Source organism: Schistocerca nitens, chromosome 1 (assembly GCF_023898315.1).
Source record: "Schistocerca nitens isolate TAMUIC-IGC-003100 chromosome 1, iqSchNite1.1, whole genome shotgun sequence".
Classification (NCBI taxonomy): domain Eukaryota; kingdom Metazoa; phylum Arthropoda; class Insecta; order Orthoptera; family Acrididae; genus Schistocerca; species Schistocerca nitens.
The window spans coordinates 257,829,820-257,850,972 of record NC_064614.1 but is presented as its reverse complement, the minus strand read 5'-3'; the positions used below and the strand labels follow the sequence as shown (position 1 = coordinate 257,850,972).

Sequence of the window (21,153 nt, the reverse complement as noted above, 5' to 3'; positions counted from 1 at the left end):
TGTTGTCGCCAGTGGTCGGCGGAAGGTGCACGTGCCCGTCGACCTGGGACCGGACCGCAGCGACGCACGGATGTACGCCAAGACCGTAGGATCCTACGCAGTGCCGTAGGGGACCGCACCGCCACTTCCCAGCAAATTAGGGACACTGTTGCTCCTGGGGTATCGGCGAGGACCATTCGCAACCGTCTCCATGAAGCTGGGCTACGGTCCCGCACACCGTTAGGCCGTCTTCCGCTCACGCCCCAACATCGTGCAGCCCGCCTCCAGTGGTGTCGCGACAGGCGTGAATGGAGGGACGAATGGAGACGTGTCGTCTTCAGCGATGAGAGTCGCTTCTGCCTTGGTGCCAATGATGGTCGTATGCGTGTTTGGCGCCGTGCAGGTGAGCGCCACAATCAGGACTGCATACGACCGAGGCACACAGGGCCAACACCCGGCATCATGGTGTGGGGTGCGATCTCCTACAATGGCCGTACACCACTGGTGATCGTCGAGGGGACACTGAATAGTGCACGGTACATCCAAACCGTCATCGAACCCATCGTTCTACCATTCCTAGACCGGCAAGGGAACTTGCTGTTCCAACAGGACAATGCACGTCCGCATGTATCCCGTGCCACCCAACGTGCTCTAGAAGGTGTAAGTCAACTACCCTGGCCAGCAAGATCTCCGGATCTGTCCCCCATTGAGCATGTTTGGGACTGGATGAAGCGTCATCTCACGCGGTCTGCACGTCCAGCACGAACGCTGGTCCAACTGAGGCGCCAGGTGGAAATGGCATGGCAAGCCGTTCCACAGGACTACATCCAGCATCTCTACGATCGTCTCCATGGGAGAATAGCAGCCTGCATTGCTGCGAAAGGTGGATATACACTGTACTAGTGCCGACATTGTGCATGCTCTGTTGCCTGTGTCTATGTGCCTGTGGTTCTGTCAGTGTGATCATGTGATGTATCTGACCCCAGGAATGTGTCAATAAAGTTTCCCCTTCCTGGGACAATGAATTCACGGTGTTCTTATTTCAATTTCCAGGAGTGTATTTTCGCATTCGGAGGAGACAGTTGGTGATTGGAATTTCGCGAGAAGATTCCTTTCCAACGAAAAACGCCTTTCTGTTAATGATCTCCAGCCCAAATCCTGTATCACTTCTCTGACAATCTCTCCCATATTTCGCGATAACACAGAACGTGCTGCCTTTCTTTGAACTTTTTCGATGAGCTCCGTCAGTTCTATCTGGTGAGGATCCCACACCGCGCAGCAGTATTCTAAAAGAGGACGGACAAGTGTAGTGAAGGCAGTCTTCTTAGTAGGTCTGTTACATTTTCGTAGTGTCCTGCCAATAAAACACAGTCTTTGGTTAGCCTTCCCCACAACATTTCTATGTGTCCCTTCCAATTTAAGTTGTTCGTAATTATAATACCTAGGTATCTAGTTGAATTTACGGCTTTAGATTACACTGATTTATCGTGTAACCGAAGTTTGAGTTTAGCACTCATGTGGATGACCTCACACTTTTCGTTATTAAGGGTCAACTGCCACTCTTCGCACCTTTCCGGTATCTTTTCTATATCGTTTTGCAGTTTCTTTTGATCTTCTGATGACTTTATTAGTCGATAAACGACAGCGTCATCTGAAAATAACCGAAGACGGCTGCTCAGATTGTCTCCCAAATCATTTATATAGATAAGGAACAGCAAAGGCCCTATAACACTACCTTGAGGAACGCAAGAAATCAATACTGTTTTACTCGATGACTTTCCATCAGTTACTAAGAACTGTGACCTCTCTGACAGGATATCACAAATCCAGTTACATAACTGAGACGATATTCCATAAGCACGCAAATTCACTACGAGCCGATTGTGTGGTACCGTGTCAAAAGCCTTCCGAAAATCCAGAAATACGGAATCGATCTGAAATCCCTTGTCAGTAGTACTGATACAGATGTAGGCGTAGATATCCTGGAAGACGTCGATGGCAGTCTCGGTAAATGCTGCCGTTATAGCGACTTGGATAGCATTAGTGCCGCCAAATTGGTGTCCTCTGAGGGTGGTCTCTCCTCCAGGTACAAGCTCCTTGTAGAACACAGCCTTATTGTCCGAAAACAAAACTACCATTGTTTTCACTTTTTACTCTCTCTAAGGTTCTTTTCTACGGAGGAAAACGTGGTAAGCTATTAGGTATTTTGTAGTTTTACTCTCTGGACGTATCCAGATGTCCATGTTTCGTCCTGTTAATTACAGTGTCTAAAAAGCCAGGCTCAGTTTCAACACTTCCCCGAAATTCAAATGCGACTTTTCCCGAGCGGCCTTATGCTCGTCCATCAATGCTTTCGAGGCCAGCTTGGCGTTCCCTATTCGTATGTAGAGACGGTCATGACAGTGTGCATATTGGCTACTTTAACGTTATTCGTCTGTGCAATGACCCTGGCGCTATATGGCAGTGAGATTACCCCTCGCGCACACGAGTCACACTTTTTTCAATGTTATTCCCTGATGGGCATTCAAAGCAGGGATTGTCGGTCAGCTCACCCTGGCTCTCCTCAAACACCTTCAGAACCCTTGTTAGATTGATTCTTAATATTGCTGGTTGGATTGGGACATTTCACCAGATTAGCTTAACATAGGGAATGCAGAAAATGGAAAGAGAGCAGCGCGTCCCGTCACGACTTTGTGTAGCAAGGGCTGTAGTATCACATAGATGTTCGTGATACTACAGTGGCAGATATTACAAGAAATCCGTTGTAGGTAACGGAGCGATTTAGCGTTAAAATTTCAAGAATATACGTCCCAGGAAGCATCGGGTAACGTATTTCTTCTTTCCACATACATCTCGCAAATGTAATCAAAGTAGATCATTTATGGAGGTATACGCTGTCTGGCAATCAGCATGAATAATTACATCATTTTCATCAAGCAGTTATTTTATAACAGTACTTCATTAAGAATTACCAGCTTGTTTCCAGCTTTCCTCGTTTTCAAGTTCCCAGAAGATGACACGAATCCTTGTAAGCTGTAATTTTTGTTTCATGACGTACCCAGACCTATTAGGCACTTAAGAAAGACAGAGCTCTAAACTATGAGGGGACTTCAAAAACTTAGTTACTCATAATTATAGTAGTCTAAGTATATTTTACTGAATGTTCACTACACTTCAAATGTCTAAACAACGGTCGGAACATGTTATCAATCGTTCAGTTCCACGACGATACAAATCCGCTTTTTGGTCACAACGACTAAACTCTCCTTGGACTAATGTACGACTCCGTTCGTTAAAACCTTGGCTCGTAGATGTATAAAGGTAGAGCTGTAAACTGTCTGCTTTACCCCCTGATGTAGTAGTGACCATTCCGTTCCTACACTGGTAATAGTGCAGTCAAAGGTTGAGGGCAGACACGTAATGCGAAATAATGATTATTATACATAAAAGTTCAGGAAAATCACAGTGGAAACGTAGCATTTCACTCCCAATTTCTGTTTTACGTAACTGGTTTATTCAACAAGAAATACCCTGCCGGGGAAAAAAAAATTAGTACACCCTTCCAGAGGTTTCCGGTTCACTTGAGATTATTTTTTGCAACATTGCGTGTGAAGAACATGAAATGATTACATTTTCAGATCAACAGCGCAAGACATAGGGTAGCGACGCATTATGAAACCCTCTTAATAGTATGTGGTTAAGCCTCCACGGGAGGCACCCAGTCGATACTACAAATGGCGAATACTGTCTTTGGATACGTTATGCCACGCCTGCTCGACCTGTTCACGTAGTTCTGTAAGAGTTGTTGGTTTATGAATCACACAACTCACTTATCGTCCACTTATATCCCACGTAAGTTGCTGCACGTCTTGTAGAGCACAATGAGATTCACGTCCAGTGTGTGAGCGCCCATTATCCTGTTGGAACATCACCTACCTGTTGCAAGAACGGCAAAAGAATGGATTTGACAACATTCTTCACGTACTGAGTGCTGATTAGTGACCCCTCCAGAAACATCAGAGATGAATGAGCGTTTTATTTTATCGCAACCCACACCATAATGCCCGAGTTTCGGTCAGTGTGTCTTAGACAAATGTACTCTACGAGACAACGCTCAACAGGTCCACGTGGAAAGCTCAAATGACCATCGCTTCTGTGCAGGCAGAATCTGGTTTCATCGCTGAAAACCAAGTGATCCTCTGACGGCACCAGTCGAGCCGTGCACGTCGATGCCGTGCCTAGAGTGGAAGAAGGGATAGAGGCGTGCGTGCCCGTAGTCCCACCGTTAGTAATCAGTTCGTGTTCACACGTCTAGGCTCGAAAGCCCTATTATGTGTGCTGTGGTAAGTGTACGGTCTGCCACTGCTGTCCCCACCGTGCAACTATTCTGGCAGACGTCTCTGATGTGAGAATGTCCAAAACCTCGTCTACGGGTATGAGAATGTTCACATGACCACTAACACCAGCATCGCTGCACAACTGTAGCAGCAGTTCCAATTTGTGTGCCAGTTCTCCTAAAAGACTATCCCGCCACTCTTAAGACCACAACCTGACCCCTTTCAGACTCGCACGAGTGCTTCTCCAAGCCATGGTCACCTCCTTTCTTCACACTTCTGCAGCACAATAAGACTAAAATGCGGTACATTTTTTAAAATGTAAGTAAGCCTATTCAGGCTGTTTTAGTTTTACTTCTAGACTGTGCCCCGCTAGACAAATGATAGATTTAGGTACATCTTCTGAAGAAGACTCAATTATTTGGCCTGAAACCTAGGTAAAGGCTGGTCTCATTATCGCAATCGAGGCAATCTTATGTATCAGATTATCACGATTGCTGACTGGACTGCCATGTTGAAAGTACAAAAAACATTCGATTATCTCCCATAAATGTTCTTTGGGATTCACTTTTGGCGATCTGGGTGTCAAAATCATTCTCTCTAACAGCCCAGAATGTTCCTCAAACCGATTGCGAATGATTGCAGCCAAATGACGTGGTACATTCTGATCCATAGAAATTGCGTCTTTGTTTAGGAATATCAAATCAATGAATGGCTGCAAATAGTCTCCAGTAGCCGAAAACATGCATTTACAGTCAATGGCCCTTTATTTGGCTCAAATGGCTCTGAGCATTATGGGACTCAACTGCTGAGGTCATTAGTCCCCTAGAACTTAGAACTAGTTAAACCTAACTAACCTAAGGACATCACACACATCCATGCCCGAGGCAGGATTCGAACCTGCGACCGTAGCAGTCGCGCGGTTCCGGACTGCGCGCCTAGAACCGCTAGACCACCGCGGCCGGCCCTTTATTTGGATCGGACGACGCAATCCACAGCATTATGGAGCCACCACCAGCTTGCACAATGTCTTGTTGACATGTCCATGGCTTCGTGGCATCTGCGCCGCCCTCTAACCCTACCATTAGATCTTACCGACTGAAGTCGGGACTCATCTGACCAGGCCACGATTTACCAGTTGTCTAGGGTCCGACACAGAAGAGGCGCTGCTTTCGATGTCGTGCTATTAGCAATGGCACTCGCATCCGTCTTCTGTTGCCATAGCCCATTGGTGCGGAATTTCGCTGTACTTCCCTAATGGGTAGATTCGTCGTACGTCCCACATTGATTTCTGTGGCTATTTCACCCAATGTTGCTTGTCTGTTAACACTGACAACTCTACACAAACGCCGCCGCTGTTGGTAGTTTCATGTCGGCGATTGCGTGGTCCGCGGTGAGAGGTAATGCATAAAATTTGGTATTCTCTGGCACCATCTTGACACTGTGGATCCAGAAAAACTGAATTCCCTAACGATTTCCCTTGCGTAAGGCCCCGTTCCGCGTTCAGTGTCTGTTAATTCCTGTCGCGCGGCAATAATCAATTTGGGAACCTTTTTACACGAATCACCTGGGTAAAAATGACAGTGCCGCCAATGGATTGCCCTTTTATACCTGTTGTACGTTATACTATCACCAACTGTGTATCTCTATCCCATGAACTCTGCCACCTCAGTTTACAGTGAAAAACAGTCTCAAGCTCTGACAGTCCAAGTCACAGTCGCAAACCTCTATTGAGAATCTATCAATCGACTACAATCTCCATCACGAAGAAGTCTCCTGTGGTCGTAACCGGACATCGACTCTCACACAAAAAAAACCAGAATCACCCTCTCTCACCGATAGTCGTAATAACACCCCTTCCAGTTCAGCATCTTCCAAGAGCACATCTCCGGCCACCACGTTCACCGACGTCACTAAACTGTAGCCAGTGAGATCCCAAGTTCCTCCCTACCACGTAATGCATTTCTTGCAACATTCGGACAGATCATGTGCATTTGAAATGGAATGAAAATGAACTGTAAATGTAATGTAAATAGAACACGACCACCATTCCTAGACTAGTAATTCTACAATTAATTTCGTATGTTACATTGAACATAATTTGATACCGTGTTTACTGACACTAATCATTTTTGTTTTGAACATAGGTGTACGATTTACATAGGCGAGGATACGCCTTTATGACACTATGGGTCAAGTACTGTCGACAAGGTTAATGCGTTAATATGATATACTAATAACAACGTACTGCTTCATTTGTAAATGTGTGTATGGAGTATTTCCTGGTATGACACAATTAATGTAGGCACATATGATCATGGCATAATTAATAATGTGATTTGCGGTTTACTCGTGCTAGTGGCTGTTGCGAAATGCCGTTATCCGATGTTATGTCTACCTCGTAAGACAGCTTTGTTATTTAGAGTTATAAATATTTGTGGTGTAAAGTGTAATTATACTTCTAGTTACATTTGATGTTTATGTACATGGGACTGCATTTTTTGGATTTGCAAACAACCGTTCATATTACTGCATCAGTATTCTATGTCTCATTTTAAGTTATTAAAGTCTTCGTAGTTCCAAATAACACTTCGCTTCGACCATGTGCAGCTGTTAGCTGTCCTCTCGGCTTTTACCTATAAATGCCTACAACTTTAATACCAGACACTCACTCCCACTAATCCCTCTTTTGTCCGTAGACGCTAATCATGCTTAACTCAACGGAACCCATTACCGTTTGCCCAGCCTCCGTTCAGATATACTCACCACAACGTACAGTCTTCTATAGCATTTTCGTGCTGGACGCATTTCCCGAAAGGGAACCATCTCTGGCGCTCTTCGACAGCTATAGCTAATGGTTATATTCCCTCCCCCCTCCCCCCCCCCCCCCCATCCCCCGCCCACCGCTCTGGCCTTTTGACAACGCTCGCTATGCACTGTCTGATTCTGTTCGCGGTTCTGGGCATTACCGCAGCAGTGAATCATTACCTGATTTCTCCAGTTTTAACTTATAGTTACACAGCTCCAGTAACTCGAAACGGTAGCCTGGGGTTTCTTTTCCAGCCGTGTCACGTTACAACACGGAGTCTGTTTGAGAACTGCTGTATTAACGTCTTCATTTTTGGAAAATCTCTTTCCTCCTTGGATGTTCATTGAGCTTGCCAGAAAAATGGAGATCACTTGGTGCAAAGTCTGGACCTTCCAGTCAGCGTCACCCATGTCTGTGCGGCGTTTGGAAAATCATTGGCACCATTCCACTACGGCCCGACGCGGCCGACGGCTCAAATGCGCATGCTGCCATACAGATTGATGTATTCCGTGATTTCACTAAATTGCTCCAGGCAAGTGGCAGGGTGGTTACTTCGAAAGAGCACGGGAAACTTCCTATCTCTTCTTTGAACCTTTGCAAGATTCTGCTCCGTCTCTAATGACATCGATATAGACGTTAACCCTAATCTTCCTTCTTTCCTCCTTTGCAACACAGCCTTTGATCCATGTAACGCCGGAACTTCATGCTAAATCTGTGTACAATATAGAAGAAAAGTCCACAAGAATCGTACTGTAGAGCGTACTTCAACTCGAGTACGTATCCGTTCGCTTCACCATTTTTTATCACTCACCGTGATGCACCTATTTATTCGTACCACGGCAGAACTTCCTGTGCAGGATACCCGGAGCACGTAACTTAGTTTCTTCTGACAATGCAGATACATGCTGCACAAATGGTCTATGAAATTTAGGCAATGTGCCACTCTTGTTGCCTAAAGGCCTTAGTGTCTGACGACATGTGAAGTCTCTATGTAGCTAGCAATGCTTAATAAAGTAGTGTTTTAAAATAACATCCTGATAGCAATGACTTCATCCTTCAACATTGTGCAGAGATAATGGGATATCACACATCATGTGCATTGCTCGCGAATTGAACAATAAAAGGATGAAACCGAAAGGGTGTCTTAGCAGATTTTAGTTGTAATAGATGTAGGCTGTAATAAGTGTGTGTGAAACTTTCACAGTTGAGTAAAGAAAAGTGTGACATCTGAAATTTTCCGAGGTAGGAGGAAGAGCAGCATCGGTCGTAAATTTTTAATCTGTTTACTGCAGAGTGATTTCGGCTACTGTTTAGCTATCTTCAGTGCAGTTATTTCCAAGCCATGATGAGTCATTGTAAATAAAATAGCACATGGTACTGCATTGACGTAACAGGTAATAGTTAAACTCATAAGTGCATAACAATTTCAACTGTTATCTGTAATGTCAATGTTGTATAACGTGCGATTCTATTTACGATGGGTCATCATGACTTGGATACAACTGCGCTAAAGAATGCTACACAGTAGCTAAAATAGATCGGGAATAAATTGTTTAAAAATTTACGAGCGATACTGATCATCCTAAAATGGATCTCGTTAAATCGGTCGTGGAGCACACTGTTCCCAATGGAAACAAACCCGATTTGAAATTTTTCTGCAGGAAGCCATAAATCATAATAAATTGACCACTTTCATCAAATGTTCAATCTTGCGAATGGACGTACTGTAACATTTCGTTAATTTTTTTCTGTTGCAGATGAAAATTCATGCAGCCAGCCACCACCAAAACTTCCTCAATTTGTAAATTCAACGAGTGAGTATCGCGCTACAAGAAAATGTTTGTCGCTAAATGTGAAACTATCGTGCTTTTATTCTTTGTGGGTTCTATAAGATATACGAACAGCTATTCTGCGGAATCTAGAATACTGCAACAGGGAGAGTACATTCCGATAATTTTCAGAAACTGTCCTACTACGTTTAAATGGAGATTTTAATGTTGCTTCCAGATTTCTTTAACAACTGCACGTGATCTAAGTTTATGCATATTTTTGAGCTGAAGAACATTGAGTAAAGACTCTTGATCTCAGTTGGAACATACTTAATAAGACGCAGAATTTCCATGAAGATAATGAAGAACCGACCGAAATATCACTATATATGAATGCCACCGAATTTTCCCGAAGCAATGTGTCATTGGGGCACACTCACCCCGTGTGTTACAGTGTAGTACGTGCTAGAGCAATTTGATTTATCTGATTAGCAAGATAATCTGTGAATGTGGATAAAAGGAGTGTTTAATTTATGAGAAATCAGATCTGTAGTTATCCAAACAACGACTCTTTTTAAGGTCCAAACATATTTCCTCACATTCGCGCCATCATCAGCGAGTACTTTCATTCAGGCCTTATTATCGACAGTCTTAGGTCCTGTGTGACCTTCTGTGCATTTTCATATAACTGCACACAGCTATTTTCTTGCCCACTTCCCAAGAGCCATCTGTTGCAGAATGTAAGAGTACAAGCTTTTGCTGAACCACATTGGCGAGTTGACGGTAACAAATTACCATAACCTGGATGCCTCTGTTGCTAGTATGAGGTTGGTCACCAGAACACGTTTAACAAGCCATTCAAGATTCTATAGAAACTAGCATTCTAGAGTATAAGTCCTGCATAAAGGTACCAACTGTAAATGGCATCCATCCGTCGGGAACACGTTCTGACAGTAAAAAGAATAGTCGTTGCGTTATTGTAGGATCTGAATTAACACAATTTAGTATAGAACGACAGCAGTTGCCGGAGCTTTTAAATCCAAATGACGACGAACCATTGTGTCTTGTCGAAGCCGCACAGGAATAATTGCAAGATATTAAGCCCAAAGCTGATGCGATAGGCCTTTCGTAAAAAAAATATTTACTCTGAAACTTGCATTTTAACAACTATTTTATAACTTTTATGTCATTTGTTCGAAAATATCACATAAAGATGTTAAGCATGTCAGCCGAATACAATTTTATGAGATTTATAAATGTGGCAATCTTGAAACCTCTTCGGCAGCTAACACAAGATTTCACGTCTTTCTCTGCTGCGGAATACGCAACGCTACGTGCTAGAGTTCAAGGTTCTACTTTGAAAGAACAAAAGACGAGAAATCTTTGTTGCCTACAGCAGTATGTTCGTAGTGAAGTTTCCATTCGTTCATTCAAGAGAACTCTCGTAGAATGCCAAGCTGAGGATAGAATTCAAGGAGATGGCTGGCTCCGAGCACTATGCGGCTTAACTTCTGAGGTCATTAGTCATTCAAGGAGATAGTCGTGGTGTATTTTTTAGGACAAAATTGAAGCAGCGCCCCCGTAACAAAGTCCCGCGTTACAGATGGAGTGCAGTCTTGAGAAATGCTGCGTGAATTTTAACATTTAAACCAGATGTCATCCTCTCAATCCTCAGATCGTGGGAAGGCTATGTGAAGAGGAAAAGAGTGTATCTGGTTGGAACGACGATAATTGAACTGGGAGGTTTTAAAATATTTGTGATTAATACCTCGACGATTCTCACGTTGACAGCTACAGATATTAGTGTCATATTTGTCCAGTACAAAATGGTATCACTGTTGTCAAGCAAGGTGAGACAGTGATTGAAACAATGAATCAGTGCAATACAGAAAGTAAGTTCAAGTCAACCCGCTTTCGCCGTTACCTTAAGAAAATTAAGGTCAGTATTATAGACGATTGTAAAAATTTTTTGTCAATTAATTCTTTACAGATGAATCCCAGTAAAATGGGCATGATTTTTCCTTCTATTTTATCATATTATCCTAGCTACGAGACTCATGTAAAACTTCGTTGTGTACATGTAAATGCCAGAAAGCTTGGAGTGCGTCAGGGTATTTTCCGACTGGGAGTATTCAGTAGTGATATTCATTAGTGATTCCGGTGTTCGCTTATAAGCAAGGAATGTCACTCGAAGCAGTTTAATTGATCCATGAGTTAACAATTAATTTCAATTACATTTAGATAGAGAGGGAAAGGGGGGAAATCGGATCATCGTTGGAATTCACTTCAACTCTCGCATATGCTACTATTACCGTTCAGCTACGACTATCTGTGATGACACTGCTACATATTACAAATGCATTTACAAAATAATGGCCGCCCACTGCTCGAAGGTTATATATGTGAATACCTCTGTTACCTTCCAACTGCGAGTGTCTATGATCAGATTCCACGAGTGTATTGAAAATGTCTGGCTTCGAGAAAGAGGGAGAGAGATTTCGTAACGGAGACCAGCCCGTGATTGATAATTTTCTTTTCTAAATTATTTATTCAGTGGCAAAATCACGCACAATTTTAACTAAAGTTAACCGTTTCGCGTGGTGTTCGTCCATCGACTAATTTCTTATAGTCTTATCTACTACCTATTACTGCTGAAACCGGTAATTAATTTAAAAAATCAGTGTGTCGCGACTGGCATGACGAAAAATACTCTGCGTCACGCATCGTTGAATTACTTATATAGTAAAAATGTTCAAAATGGTTCAAATGGCTCTGAGCACTATGGGACTCAACTGCTGAGGTCATTAGTCCCCTAGAACTTAGAACTAGTTAGACCTAACTAACCTAAGGACATCACAAACATCCATGCCCGAGGCAGGATTCGAACCTGCGACCGTAGCGGTCTTGCGGTACCAGACTGCAGCGCCTTTAACCGCACGGCCACTTCGGCCGGCTAGTAAAAATGTAATTGTACACATCATATTAGTACTGTACAGGATACAGTTCCTTAAATCAATAAGGAAAATACATTGAGACAAAAATACGGGGATCCACGAAGGAGTTACTCTAATGGGACGGAAATCGATAGATGTGATGGCGATGTACAGACAAATAAGTGATTATAATTTCAGAAAAATTGGGTAAGTTATTCAAGAGAGAGAGCTTCACAAACTGAGCAGGTCAATAACGCAGTGGTTTACCTGTGGCCCTTATCCAAGCTGTTATTCACCTTGGCATTGATCGATACAGTTGTAGGATGTCCTCCTGAGGAATATCGTGCCACATTCTGTCCACGTGGCGCATTAGATCATGAAAACCCAGAGCTAGTTGGAACCAGTGCCCATAAAGCTCCAAATGTTCTCTATTTGGGAGAGATCTGGGAACGTCGCTGGCAAACATGAAGACTAGCAGTAGAAATTATCGCAACGTGCATAAGGGCTTTTACTTGCTGAAATCCAGGGTGGTAGCAAAACATGGCGTACAAAATCCTCGATGCACCGCTGTGCTGTAAGGTTGACGCGGATGATAACCAAATGAGGTCTACTATGAAATTAAATGGTACCCCAGACAATCAGTCCTGGTTGTCGGGTCATATGGTGCGTGACAGTCATGTTGGTATCCCACCACTGTCCGCGATTTCGTCAGACACATCTTCTCTCGTCATCTGTATTCCGTTCGAATCGGGTCTAATGAAGAAAGACAATTCTGCTCCAGTCATTGTTATTCCAATCCCCGGTGACCACCAAAGAAGTGTCCAGAGACGCCCCAGACAGCGATGGGATACCACCCAACGCCTGGGTGCCATTTAATTTTATCGATGGACCCCTTTGGTTGTCATCCGCGGCAACCTTACATCTCTGTGGTACGTTGACGATATTCTATGCCTCGTTTTGTTGCCCTTCGTGGCAAGTCATCCTGGGCTTACACTTCAGGAAGATAATGCCCCGTCCTACATGGCAAGAATTTCTACTGTTTGTCTTCTTGCTTGCTAAAACCTACCCTGACCATTAAGTTTGCTGGATCTCTCCCCAACTGGCAACATTGGGAGTATTATAGTCAGGGCCCTCCAACCAGAACGGGATGTTGATAATCTAACGCACCAGTTGTACAGCATTTGGCACAATATCCATTAGGAGAAAAATCCAACAACTGCATCATTCAATGTCAAGCCGAATAACTGCTTGCGTAAGGGTCACAGATGGGCGAATGTTTTATTGACTTGCTCAATTTGAGAATCATCGCTATCTTGAATAAATCATCGAATATTTCTTGAAACTGTAGTCGTTTGGCTGTACAGAAACATCACATCTACTGAATTCCGTCCCATTCTGATAGTTGCTTTGTGATGTGCTATATAACATTTTTTTGTCTGTAGGGTGTATACCAATGTGAAGACTTCCGTTGGATGTGGGCATCAACGCCGTTATGTGAACTACAAGATTTCTCATTTTCGCTTCACATTTACTTCCACAAAAACTCAAGCACTGTAGTTATCAGAGTTACGTACCAAAATATGTAACGCACTTGACACACGTGTTCCTCTCACGATGTCATTGATAAGGACATGCACCAAGCCTTACAGATGACGAGAAGCCTAAAATAAAGAAAATGACATCATGAATTGGTCAACACAAAAATTTGATCATTTTACCCATTTATAACTTCTCATTCCCTTCTCTCATAAAAGCGATGGGGAACTGCGAGCTATGAATGTAATGAATATGAGAACCTTCAAAATCGTAGCGCGCCAGAAATCGTTGGTTAATATATTAAAAACTAAAAGCCCGCCTCGACTGCGAGAAAAGCACCTAGTGTTAAGTGTTAACCCAGGTTTCGGCGTAGATAACTACACCTAGTTCAGAACAACAATAAAACCCACAAGTGCCTAAGAAGACCTTTGTCAATTATTAAAAGAACACCCTAGCTATACATTTATAAACGAAAAAGAAAAGGAAAACACAAACAGTACAACCGTACAAAGTCAAAACTACTACTTAACTTAATGATGTACACCATTTCTTTTTCGTTTATAAATGTATAGTTATGGTGGTTAAGATGGCTCTGAGCACTATGGGACTTAACATCTGCGGTCATCAGTCCCCTATAACTTAGAACTACGTAAACCTAACTAACCTAAGGACATCACATACATCCATGCCCAAGGCAGGATTCGAACCTGCGACCGCAGCAGTCGCGCGGTTCCGGACTGAAGCGCCTAGAACCGCTCGGCTACCGCGGCCGGCTATAGCTATGGTGTTCTTTTAATCATTGACAAAGGTCTTCTTAGGCACTTGTGGGTTTTATTGTTGTTCTGAAGAAGGTGTAGTTATCTACGCCGAAACCTGGGTTAACACTTAACACAAGGTGCTTTTTTCGCAATCGAGGCGGGTTTTTAGTTTTTAATGTAATGAATATGAGCCATTCGTAACATTACGGTACAGTTATGGAGAGTAAAAATTCTGGCATCAATTACAAACCAGTATCCTTTCTGTGAACTTTTAGCAAGTGAAAATTTCTTTTCGTGCTGCCACCATTCGAATGTCGAGTGGTTCATGTCATAACTTAATGATACCACCATTGTTTTTTACGTTAAGAGGCATAGGTAGCAGTGACAGCTGCTGTACTCCTGAAAAAGATATCCGCGAAATACTTTTAACCTACTGCAGTGGTCTGAGTTGAGACCTCTACCGTTGTCACGTGGATGAAGTGTGAAGTGCAGATGGAGTAGACCAGTCGGTGCGCTGGGTACTAATGACGCAACATTAGTTGAACAAGAATTTAATCATTACAGTTTACAATCGTATATTCTGTTCTGTGTCAGCGCCAAGACTGGTGGCAGAGCTGCGTCGCAGTCTCAGAAGTTGCTGCTGCTGCGATCTCTGGTGCGTGTCACTCTCGGCGTGCGGCTCACGGAACTACAGTGTCGCGCGGGTGGCAGACCTCGTGTGCGAACGGCGTATCCGGTTTGAGAGGCTAGACTGACCAGGACGGAAACTGTCATTTACCAGAGCACTCTCGTTGACATCAAAGGCATTGTGTTCGGATAATCTCTTAGCTGTTCTCAGGGAATAGAAATGGGCCACATCGTAACCCTTGCATCAAGAAAGGCTGCGGACATGAATGAATGCCTACAAGTACCAATCGTGTGGAAGCAGTGGTTTGCAATTTTGCCAAATACTGCAACAGGTGTACAACACATCAAGCACCATCAGTTCAGCTCAGCAAGCCTCAGTTGGAATTCTTTTAACCCTCTCATTAGTGCTCGCAAGGTGGGCAGCTGACAGCATCGGAGTTTGGTAGGCCAGACAGGTAACAGCAGGTGGAAGTCGTCTTCATATACAGTAGCAGCGCTTTACAGATTCGGCCTCCTAGCTTGTGTACTGTAAGTTAACCACTGGACACAGAGGATCTTATTTATTACTATAGGTTTGAGGTAGTGACGTGATGTCGGGTCAGTGATGAGTGAATGTTGCCTACTTTTCTGGGCTCTGCAGCGGACTTCAGCTCTCTCTATTTCGCATGTATGGCTTTCAGGGTTTCAGCTTGTCGCTTTTCCGCCATATCAGCAGTGTGGCAGATGTTCTTATGAAACTTTTACTCGTTCTTATGAAATCAAAATGAGCTGTTACAATGACGTGATTGCTTCTACAGGCTTAAGTCATGTTTCTGAGGTTACACTTCAAGCTTCTAGCTTGCATGAGTTGAGGAAATCTCTTCTGCTTTTGTTCCGTTTACCATAATGTCTGCTTTGTACTTGTGTGCAGTTCTAATGGTGACATGGGCGTTGGCCTGTCTTGTCCGGGCTGGAAAGGAGTTGAGAGAAAATTTTACATTTCTCTTTAATACATTTATGCTGTGTAACACTGCTGCTAACTCCGCCTCCATAGCTGAGTAGTCAGTCAGCGTAGATGGCTGCCGTTTGGAGGACCAGGGTGTGGTTCCCGACGACTTTTTCGTTGGTGGGAGGATTGGTAAGGGGTGCACTCAGTGTTGTGATGGCAGTTGAAGAGCTACTTGATCGAGTAGTAGCGTCTCCATCGTCTGGAAAGCCTGCAAAATGGCCGGGAGAGCTGAGTGCTGACCACATGCCCTCTGTACTGCATCCACATGACGCTGCAAGGAGGAGGACACGGCGGCTGGTAGACATCCCTTCGGCTTTCACAGCCTGGCGAGGAGCTCTGCTTAACGCTGATACTGATGCTAACATAACATCCAAAAGCTTACCAGTGATCACTGATCATGTGTATAGTTACTTACGTATTCCAGATAGTATAGAGAAAACGGAGCTGGTAAGTGGGTGGACGTGTACACAGTGAAGGCAAGAAAATGTAGTCAAAGTTCCATATTGTTATACACAGACGTACTGCTGGGTGTTTGCAGGGAACAGACGACAGAGAGAAGGTGTTGTACACTGCACCATGGCGCACCTGCAGAGATGTACCACTGTACGTGCGTCTCTAAGAGTTTCTTTACTAGCAAGAGATACTGGCTACCAATGCGTTACAAGTGAGTTAGGAGGACGCGGCAGCATCCTGGCTCGGGTAGCCGGAGTGAGGCAGGCCGATGGCCAGCCAAGTGGGAGAGGGCGGTGACATCTGGATGAACACTCGACCGATAATTTGAGTGCTGCGTGTGGCAGCATCGGATTCAGTTCGGATCACATGGCAGTGGTGTGACCCAATCGCCTCCCCCTGACCCCGATGGCGGCGAAGTGAAGGCGCCTTAATGGCTAGGCCGTCAGGCAGCGTCTTTGGTTCCCAGAGTTGGTGCACCGCTTGTAGCTGCGTCAGAAGAGTTTCAGCGAATTCGCTGCAAAGACTAACACTCGTCGGACGTCGATGCATATAATCTAGTCGTACCTATGACCAGCTCGGCTGATTCTGAGGTATACAGGGTGCGGCGCTTAAATCTGGACAAATTTAGATATGAATCTCCCGCTATATCTAGTTCCGCCGGAGGTGTCGATTGGTATTTTTGGAACCCATAGGCATCTAGGTAATAATCAGAGCCTATAAATGGCCGAGACGTTATGGGCAAGTGCGGAGTACAGAAATACTTAGATTCAGCTGTTTACGACATCGTGACCAAGTATAATGCTTCGGAGAAGTCTGGGTAAGGTTCCGCTAACCCAGTGAGAAAACTTCAAAACTGCGGAAGTCATCGAAGAGGCTCAGGCACTGATTTAGCAAGACCCGGGGCAATCGCTGAGGAAATTGGCGCCAGTATCGAATTACAGCGAGCGAAAATTCGTCGGATACTAGAGGAAGATCTCATACGAGCCAGTTAATGCAAAACTGGCTGCCGGATAACGACATGTTCTGGTCAGAGGAGTTCTGGGCCCCAAATAGCCCGGATTTGAACCCCCTCGACTCCTATACAGGGTGAAAAGTATTTAAACCGACAAACTCTGGGAAGTTGTAGGGGCATCCTTTATCGTGACGTTGTAGGGGACATCAAAACAAATATTTTTCCCTAATGTCATTTTTTTCCTATAAGGATTATTTAAACCGGTGGAGGACGTATTACGCTCTTCAGTTGTTAGAGGCCGTATTATGATCTTCAGTTGTTAACGCTCTTCAGTTGTGAGCAACTCATGTCCACCAGTGTAGTAGTGCATTGTCTCTGTTTACTAATGGAGCGATACACCTGGAGTGAGTACACTGATATGGTTGGTGCGTACTACGCAGCGCACCACAACGGACGAGCTGCACAGCGGGTTTATCAACAACAATATCCTAATCGCCTTATCCCGCATCATACGACCTTTGCTGCTGTGTACTAACGTCTGCGTGGGAACGGATCATTTAGCAGATTACCTGGACAGGGACGCCGTCGCACAGTAAGAACGCTGCAATTTGAGGAATCTGTCTTCAAGCATGTGGAGCGGGATCCTTCAATCAGCACTCGTGCAATTGCACGTAACATGGGGACGAATCAGACGAATGTAAGGCGCTCATCAAGTGCGGTTCTTCGTTAATGTGTGGGTCGGTGTGGTTGGGAACTGTTTAATTGGGCCGTATCTGCTACCCAGGCCATTAAATGGCAGGCACTATTACAATTTTATCGCCAGAGCATTGCCAGAATTGCTGGAAGACGTTCCTCTCCCTCCAAGACAACGCATGTCGTTCCAACATGACGGGGTGCCGGCACATTTCAGTCGTCGTGTGCGTCGATTCCTGGACCGACGGTTCCCGGAAACGTGAGTTGGTAGAGGTGGTCCTGTACCATGGCCTGCTCGATCCCCAGATATGTCCCCTCTGGACTTTTTTGTGTGGGGAGAAATGCGCAACCTTGTTTACGCAACTCCTATTGCATCACAAGAGGATCCGGTTGCCCGGATAGTAGCAGCAGCAGGAACAATTTGTAACGCCGGAAATGCATATCCTCCTATTTCCATCTATGGTACTGTAAGTTTTTTCCTTATTTTGTTACCTGAATATATGACCTTTCTGTGCCTTTATATATTGTAATTGTTTTACTATATATATATATATATATATATATATATATATATATATATATATATATATATATATATATATATATATGCATTTATGTCGATGTATAATTGGTTTGTTTCGTAAATATTATTTGTATTTTTACGCTGGGTCTTGCCTAGGGAAAGCTGCTATCGAACGATTACATCGATAGGTCGTGTGAAGAATCAAAGTGTGTAGGATCTTTGGTAGTGTTAACTCTGCCGCGTGGAGCGCGGGCAGGGCAGTTAGTCTGGCTGGAGTAGCGAGTGGAGCAGGTGTGTGGTGTGACGCTCCCGCGAGTTGCCGCGCTTTCGGGGTTTAGCAGCATGTAATTGCGCTCGACTTGCTATGTTAGTTTCTGGCACGGTGTCGCGGACGGGAAGCATTAGCCGGCGCACATCAAGAGCCCGTTTCGTTTGGTGACCGTGTCGAGAAGAAGGCGCGCCAACATCCAGCTTCTGCAACAGCGACGGCCGACAATGGGTGACCGTCGCCACCTCCTCGATCGACGGCTTCAAACCTTCAATCAACTAACAAGGAAGACTAAAAGCACGTAAAGTTTCATAACTGTATGGCAGACCTCAGCTTTTCAAATTGTTCCATTGCCTCGCAAAATTACAGCAACTCAGCATGAACCTTTGTTGCTCATTGTCCCAATTGCATTACCAAGCAGGGTCCCTTCCTTTTCCGAAATGAAACCGAGTGTCGTTGAAATTCAGACGCCAGCATTAAAGTACTATCATTGCATTTCATTACTTTAGTTTCCAAGTGCAGTTAAAGCATAGCTGGCTACAATAGTTAGATTACACAAGCACAAATTAAGAGTGCGAGTTTTGTTAGCATATTTTAGCTTACCTGTGACTGCAGCTCAGCTTGGTACGTACTAAATTTTATTATTGTTAATTATTCAGAATCATTTAATTCAAGTTCAAAGTTAAATTTCTTGTTTCTAAATTGCGTAGAGTCAAGTTGCTTTTGAAATGATTGTTGAGGTAGTCCAAGACTAACCGTATTCTGCTGGATTTCGATGTGCTTCAGAAAGAAAGCTCACTATTAACTTCAGTCACTAAATTAACTTTCGATTTTCCGGTTTTATTAATTCTTTTGCTAAATTAAGTCAGAGTGTAGCGAAATTTATTACTTCTGACAAACTTTCAGTTTTCACACTACACGTGTCAACCTTCAGTTGCCACGCTTCTAGTGCTAATTATATGTGTAATAACCTTTCTTTTTCAGTTACTATAGTAATTGTCCTTAGGACTGGCGACCGTGATTTCCCCCAAATCTCAAATATCTAATTACCGCTAGTTAATTGTTGACGTAACGGCCGCACATTTACTTTCTTTATTAACTTTACCCCTTTTCAAAATTAATTTCCACCAGTTTCATTTGCATTTTTCCTTTCATTTAGATGTAACCCTTTCCTCCCTCTTTACCGACAGATTAACTTCGGTGACGATTGCTTTTCCAAAATTCCCATTAGGTACACGCGGTTTAATTTTTCACTGTCATTAAGGTCGATAAGTGAGGGGGAGGTTACAAATTCAGCATACTCCTGGGGTTTTTGTCCGTGTCAGACAGAACAAGATCCGACGGTGTAACCTTTGTTTACGTGTCAATGAAGGAATTTTTGATAATGTGTTGTCTCTTGGTCACAAAAAAATGGAAAATTGTTTGTTGGTTTAATTAATTTGCCACCAGAGAAATCTTCCTCTACCGGTTTAAATACTCCTCATAGGAAAAAATGACGTTAGGGACAAATATTTGCCGGCCGAAGTGGCCGTGCGGTTAAAGGCGCTGCAGTCTGGAACCGCAAGACCGCTACGGTCGCAGGTTCGAATCCTGCCTCGGGCATGGATGTTTGTGATGTCCTTAGGTTAGTTAGGTTTAACTAGTTCTAAGTTCTAGGGGACTAATAACCTCAGCAGTTGAGTCCCATAGTGCTCAGAGCCATTTGAACCGTTTTTTTGACAAATATTTGTTTTGATGTCCCATACAATCTCTCAGAGTTTGTCGGTTTAAGTACTTTTCACCCTGTATGTGGAGCATCGTCAAAAGAGTTAAAAATAAGCCGAGACACCCTACGCACCCCTATCGAAGCAACATTCGCGGATATGAAAAACGCTGTTGTAAAGAGTGCGTGCAATCGCTTGAGGACAAGATTGGAGGCGGTCATTTTATATTTAAAACGATTTTCATCTTCATTTGTATGTTGTTTTAATAAATTTGCTTTAAAAAGTTTCATTGGTCCGGAGTTAAGCACCCCACCCTGTGTACAGGGTGTCCATAATTTAAGATTAAGTTTCAAGTCGCCGTAGAAAGGGAACTCCTGTTCAGAATGATGCCAAGTTAGAGCAGCGTATTATTGACATGGGAGATGTACTTGAGGGCAATATTATGGGAATGGAAGAGGACGTAGATGAAGATGAGAAGGGAGACATGATATGCGTGAAGAATTTGACAAAACACTGAAAGATTTAAGTCGAAACGAGGCTCCGGGGGTAGACAAGATGCCGTTAGAGCTACTGACAGCCTTGGGAGAGACAGCCATAACAAAACTCTTGCACCTGGTGAGCAAGATGTATGAGATAGGCTAAATACCCTCAGACTTGAAGAAAAATACAATAATTTCAATTCTGAAGAAAGCAGATGCTGACAGGTGTGAAAATTACCGAACAATCTGTGTAACAAGTAACAGTTGCAGAATACTAACAAGAATCCTTTACAGACGAATGGAAAACTGGTAGAAGCCGACCTCGGGGAAGATTATTTAGGATTCAGAA

At 43.8% G+C, this 21,153-nt stretch overlaps 1 protein-coding gene across 8 annotated transcripts in view; it reads left to right on the top strand.

Moving 5' to 3' along the window:
* Positions 1–21,153, top strand: part of LOC126247424 (parathyroid hormone/parathyroid hormone-related peptide receptor-like) — an 841,770-nt gene that overhangs the window by 737,116 nt on the left and 83,501 nt on the right. For 6 of the 8 annotated variants that reach the window (XM_049948480.1, XM_049948486.1, XM_049948477.1 and 3 more), the window contains one exon: positions 8,880–8,936. The exons of the other annotated variants lie outside the window; for them this stretch is intronic. The gene's annotated coding sequence lies outside the window, so the exon portion shown is untranslated. The remainder of the gene's footprint in view (positions 1–8,879; positions 8,937–21,153) is intronic. 8 annotated transcript variants of the gene reach the window in all.